Source organism: Pinus tabuliformis, chromosome 6 (assembly GCF_031772625.1).
Source record: "Pinus tabuliformis cultivar Carrire ecotype Pingquan chromosome 6, CPIR1, whole genome shotgun sequence".
Lineage (NCBI taxonomy): Eukaryota > Viridiplantae > Streptophyta > Pinopsida > Pinales > Pinaceae > Pinus > Pinus tabuliformis.
Window position 1 is genome coordinate 765,166,222 of NC_142292.1, and position 6,238 is coordinate 765,172,459.

Genomic DNA, 6,238 nt, shown 5'->3' on the forward strand with positions numbered 1-6,238 from the left:
TACAACGACCTTCAATGACTCAAGTTGCTGACAAATCAAAACGAAATGAGAGTGAGCCTTCGTGGCTACCTTGTCACCTTGCTCAGATATGAAAAATGCCAAAAAGGATACGCTTAACTCCAGATGAACCTTCAGATCTGCCCCATTTTATGACTAAACTAAGCAGTCCATCCAGTATAAATTTCCAAAATTGCACCGCCTTAACGAGATTTCTAGGACCAACAATCTCCATTTATAAACCATCTCTTCTAGTCTGCATTTACCTTCAACACTCTGATCTCATTCAATTCCTTCTTCCTGGTTTTGTAATTGTCTGACAAGAATTACCATCACTAAGTTACCTCTATTGTGTGGGGGCTCAAACGAGATTAAGGCTCTCAAGACTTGTTGTGTGCAAGCTTGCTCGACCGTTGCACAATATATAGAAAAGAGTAGCCAAATCCTCCACCAAGAAAGGATCATGGGTCCTTCCTTCTCGATGACACATTTGGTAAGATCTTTGATGTAATACATAAAAAATGTCGGTTGCCAGCTCCAGACTTCCAAGAAGCTATTCCTCATGTAGACAATTAATGTCTTGACAAACTTTAATTCAATGTTATTCAATATCCAAATCTGTATGGATCGGGATATTATATCCCATATCAACATACAATTTTCATTCATGGAATATTCACTATATGTTGGAGACCCATAATCCATCATTAGCACACTTTGTTCAAGGGTTGCATCTTTGTTAGCCAGTGAATCTATAACTTGGTTATGGTGCCTTTTGATATGATAAAATTCGACCTTTTCAAATTTTTGAACTTGCATTCGGATTCTGAGAATCATTCAAGGGAGATCGATTTCAGGAGCTTCTCTACCTTTGATGATTTTTTGAATTACAATCATGGAATCCCCTAAGACCATCAAATGAGAAATCTTCTTTGCAATTGCCATTTCCAAACCTTGCCATAAAGCAAGAAGCTCTGCTTGATTATTGGTTTCTCTTCCTAATCCCTAAGCGAATTGTGTCTCTATTTCTTCCTCGGGGTGATAAATTACCCCTCTCACTCTTGTCTCCCCTAAGGTGGTTGGCTCATCTACCAAAGGGAACAACCCTATTTCTCTTATCAAAACCATTGTTTCAGAGACACAAAGCACTAGGAATGGCCTAAAAATGCTAACCACTCTTTAATTCTTATGGATATTGATTGATTGACAAGATCTTATCCTATAATGAGTTGTTTTTCCATGGAAACTAGGGCTTTTCCTAGCCACAAGATGGTTGCTTAGTAATGATCCTCTCAAAACTTAGATAAACAAATGTTATCCCATTTGGAAAACATTTGACATCTATCTCTAAAATGTTATTGTATTAGTTATTTTTTGGCCTTATAGACGACATAAGGGTGAAATTTGATCCACTTACGTATATTTAAGGAATGCAATGCAAGTCTCATACATTCGATTGATGCTTATGTGTACCCCCAATTGGAACCTTATTGGCTTGAAGAATCCCTTCCCAAATTGAACCTTTATTAAGAATTACCTATTCATTACCATTCAATCTAACCCCTTTGGTTGACAATGATTATGTTCTTACAACAACATGCCATCTAACTTTTCAAAGAGAAACTCCTTATTCTTTTATATAATATTAATTAGTCACAAAATGTTTGTAGCTCATTTGATGACTATTCATGTTACATAGATTATATTCTTATCTTGAATTTTTTAGAGTTGTAACATTAAGCCAAATTTTGATACTTTTCCAAGAAGTTGATGACTAATACCTTTTAGTTAAACAATCTATTTTGTCACAAATTGGTTTGACCACAACATAAACTCACACCCTTATATTTTATAACATAAGAATGTCATGTATCCAACTAACTTATTAAGTATTTTGAACTTGTCCCATACATGACATGCAAATTTGATAGCAAAAACCAAAATATAATTGGAAATCATCATATTTTTTATAAAATAAAAAAATAATACTCCTACTTATTTTAAAATATAAATAAATAAATATTAATAATATTTTGTTAAAAAAATAAATATAAATTAGAAAATAACGATATAACTTTATTGCAATTTATTAAATATAAAAACCCACTTATTTAAGAAAATATATAAATGAACCTGTATAATGTTTATATATTTTACTGATCTTAACTTTAAAATACAAAATATATTAAATATAATATTTTACTGTTAAAATGGTACAAAATATATTAAATATAATATTTTACTGTTAAAATTGTACATAATTTCTTTGTTTTCCAAAACTTATAGCGATCAGAAAATCCATTTAATTATGATATATTTGGCTCAAATAGAACATATTTTGCTCATCCCATCATGGCTTAAAGCTCTTGTTTGTAAAAGTATATCATACCACATTTACAAATTTTTATTTAAAAAAACAAATGCTCTCATCATAATTTAAATAGGAAAGACCTTAATTACAAGAAGGTAATTCACATGTATTTTGAAACTGAATTTGCGAAAGATACAAGTTATAGTAATGAAAACCAAAGTAAATGCGACAAGGTGAAGCTAACACACAAAGCCAACTATACAGTGCAGAACAGACAAGGCCCTGTGTTTCAGCCCTAAACATTTTTAAGGAAAATATTGGTCAGACTTCCAACTGTTCTTGCTTTTGTAGTCGCACCTGCCCCGAACTCTCCAGCTAAGAATGCATTGAGCATGAATGCTGAAGAGTACACCAGAATTCCATTGTCAGTCCACTTCTCAGCAGGATATGCGTTGGTCCTTGTCTCAGAGTCTAGTGATAATTGGGCAGGAATTATATTTTGACATAAGCTCCTGCTGCCCACTTCACCCAAACCAGACCTTGTAGAGCACTGTATATCCATCTGCCAAAACCTTTTATTCCCCAAACTACTACTACTGTGCTGCATAATACAATGCATACAATCTCCAGCACTATCATTGCACATACAGAAAATGGCTTCTTGGAAATTGACCCTTTTCTATTCAAAGGGTTTCCAGGAGGAACTGGCTCTCTGGGAACTGGCTTTCTTCTAATCAAAGGATACAGTATATGAAATCTTCCCAAATACAAATGGGGACAGTCCATGCACAAACAAATAACAATGGCAGCCACACTAGGTTTAGAGAGTGGCATAGAGTGTGCCTAATACCATTTGACAACAATACCAGCCCAACCAAAAGAGCAAATCGAGTTCACAGAAAGCACCTATAATGGATAAGGTTCTGAGAATTACAAAATCACCTCTGGAGTGTAACACCTGGCAAACATCCATGTGCTCTTTGTTGGTGTTAGCAGAGCAGACTTGTGATGCCTTGACCCGAGCGTTGGTTACAAATGCATTGATGGCGAACCCATTTCCTCTACTGTCAACCAGGTAATCCCATATTGTCCTTCTTGCCAATAGAGAAGAAGAGAAACCATCCGTTCTAAACCAACCAGTCAGTGCCATGTTTAAGAACATTTTTATAATTTACCCTTGGCAATATTAAAGAACATGCCCCATATGTGACTTCCACTCCCTTGGCTTCCACGATTTCAGAAGATATGTAGTTTTCCTGGGCACCCAAAGCCATGTAATTTTCCAGGGCATCAAAAGCCATGACTCTCACTCCTCTGCCTTCCTTGTCTTTAGAACTCAAAGATCTCATCATCAACTCTGTCCAGTCATCATTTTCTGCTGGATGCAGTGGAATGCAGATGCAAGAACGTTCTTCTGGGATGGGTTTCTGATAAATGTAACCAAGTATCTCAAGGATTGAAAATCTGTCCAGCTTGGTCTCTGTCATGGGCTTCTTTTCACCCTCCCTCAATCTCGGCCCTTCAGCTCCATCAATTTCCTTTTCATCCACATACAGTATGCCCTGGTCGCACCCATGGCAGCCATTTGTCAGAGAGTCTCGAGATACCAGCAGGCAGAGGGTATCAGTCAGCCGCTTCAGCATTCCAGGCATCTGACGAGCAAGAAGGATGGTGACCTCTTCCACAGTGCAGAATACAGTACATTTGCATTAATCATTGCAGTTACAAATCTCAGCAAGTAGTGCAGCAGATCTTAAAGGTAAGCATTCCAGAAAGATGGACTGCACAGCATGGGCACTGGAGATATTCCTCATGAATTGTTTGATGGAAGAATTGGGCGAGTGAAATGAAAACAGTACAACAGAAGCATGCTTATATTTCTTACATGTTTTAAGGTCAAACCTGTGTATGTGCTCCAGTTTGGGACCTCTTACCATAGCAAACACATCCCTGGCAGCCACCTCCAGATCCAGCCTGCCTCTCAGCAAGCTTGTAAGAAAAATTGCTAAATTCTCCACTCAGATGATTCCAACGGAAGGAAAATTAGCAACAGAACTTGTTATCGTTTGGCTTGACTCTACCTGCGCTAATGCTTCACAAGATAACCATGCCAGCAAGCCAAAGACTATATATTTTAGTATTGATGGCGAGGATAGGATGGTAATCTGTTATCGCTTTCACATTATTGTATTTGCACAGCATAATTGTTCTATTATTTTTTTTTCTCCATGTTTTTATTTTGAAGCTTGGAATTTAAGCTTTTTTAATGATAGAATTTTTTTCAAGGGTGAATGCAAAAAGGGAATAATTTGTTATGGTTTTGCTGCTTTTAGATTAATTCTTAAAGAATTGGAGTAGCCTTTCCCTTTTAGGGAATTGAAGTTTTGTTTCTCTATTTTTGTTAGTTTTCTGGGCTTATTTTTTTTTTTGATGATTCATATGTCTTAACAAATTATATGGTCTATATTTTTATTGTTTGAGATTCATGTGTTTCAACCGATTATATGGTCTTTATTTCTAGTGTATTTATTTTTATTGTTTGTATTTTTTTGTTTGAGGTTTTTTTTCGTAGTACTCTCGTTATGTTATTTATGATTGAGTATTTATTTTTATCGTGGTTTTAGATTTTTGAGAATTTATAGGTTTGGTATTATCTTTTGTGGAGTTTTTTGTTAACTCTTTTGTGTTTGTCCCATTATACTCTCTACTTATCAAAGTCACCCTCTTGCGGACTTTCTCTATCACTCTATCTCTCTCACCACTTCTTTCACCGTGATTGGAGTTTTGAGGTTTACTAAAGAAAGAGGAAAAATAAGCTCAAGGCTTATCTTAATGTCTAGAGCATAACATTCAAAGGCAATTTACATCCAATTAACCCCTCTTGGGATAAGAAAAGAAACTTCATGATGCTAGGAGGTTGGGGGATGGATCCCCCACAATGGGAACACAAGGACCATGAAAACCAGGTACATGCAAACAATTGGCATTTACTAGTAGTAGAAAACAATTAGGGGAAAGTATTAGCTGAACACTCTAAGGCTCAACAAGAAATTATGGTGAGTATAGATGAAGTTTTTCTACACTTCAAAAAATTACATGAAAGCATCAATATATTGGTTACAAATCTTGCAAAAAGTGGAGTTTATTGACTCCTTTGAACATACAAGCTATCCTAAGACCATTCAAGTTAATTCTCCCACCAATTAAATGATATTTCTAGTTTATTTTATTTTGTTTAATCAAATTATTGCTAATATAGAGAAGGAAGAAAACTATTTATATTGTTTATTAGACTCTTTTAGTTTATGCTATTTAGTTAATTTTGTGACTATGTTTAAATAGTTTTAGAAAATTAAAACTCTAATTTTATGTTTTGGTTTTTGTAATGGCACATCAACTAACATATAGATGATATTATACTTTTGATATGAATTAATAAAAATTGCTAATTAATATACTAGCAATTGCACCAAATGTTGCAAAGGAAACACCATAAGGCAGTGGCATAGGAAAGAGTAGCATTAATAATGAATGTGTGACCTGCAATATCTGGAGCAGCAAAAATCCTAGATGCGGTTAATACTCAAAACCAATTCAACAATTTGAAAGCATACAAAAGATTAAGAACTATGTTTCTCTGTTGTATAAGTCAAATACAAAACAAAAGGGAAAAATACAAAAAAATAGTAAATTGAAACTAGAATGCATATGGGCCAACATTATTGCAATCTACACCATGTCATCATACAGTTGGAACTTGAGTATTTTGCATGATTCGTTTCCCACTTACTGAAAAGGAGAAAAAAATCTAAAAAACCCTAAGAGTTCAAGACCATACATGTTACTTCAACAAACATGAAGTAATCAAAACTGCAACACCTACTTGAATAGAGAGATTCTTCATATGAATTGGATAATTGATCGTGTCTA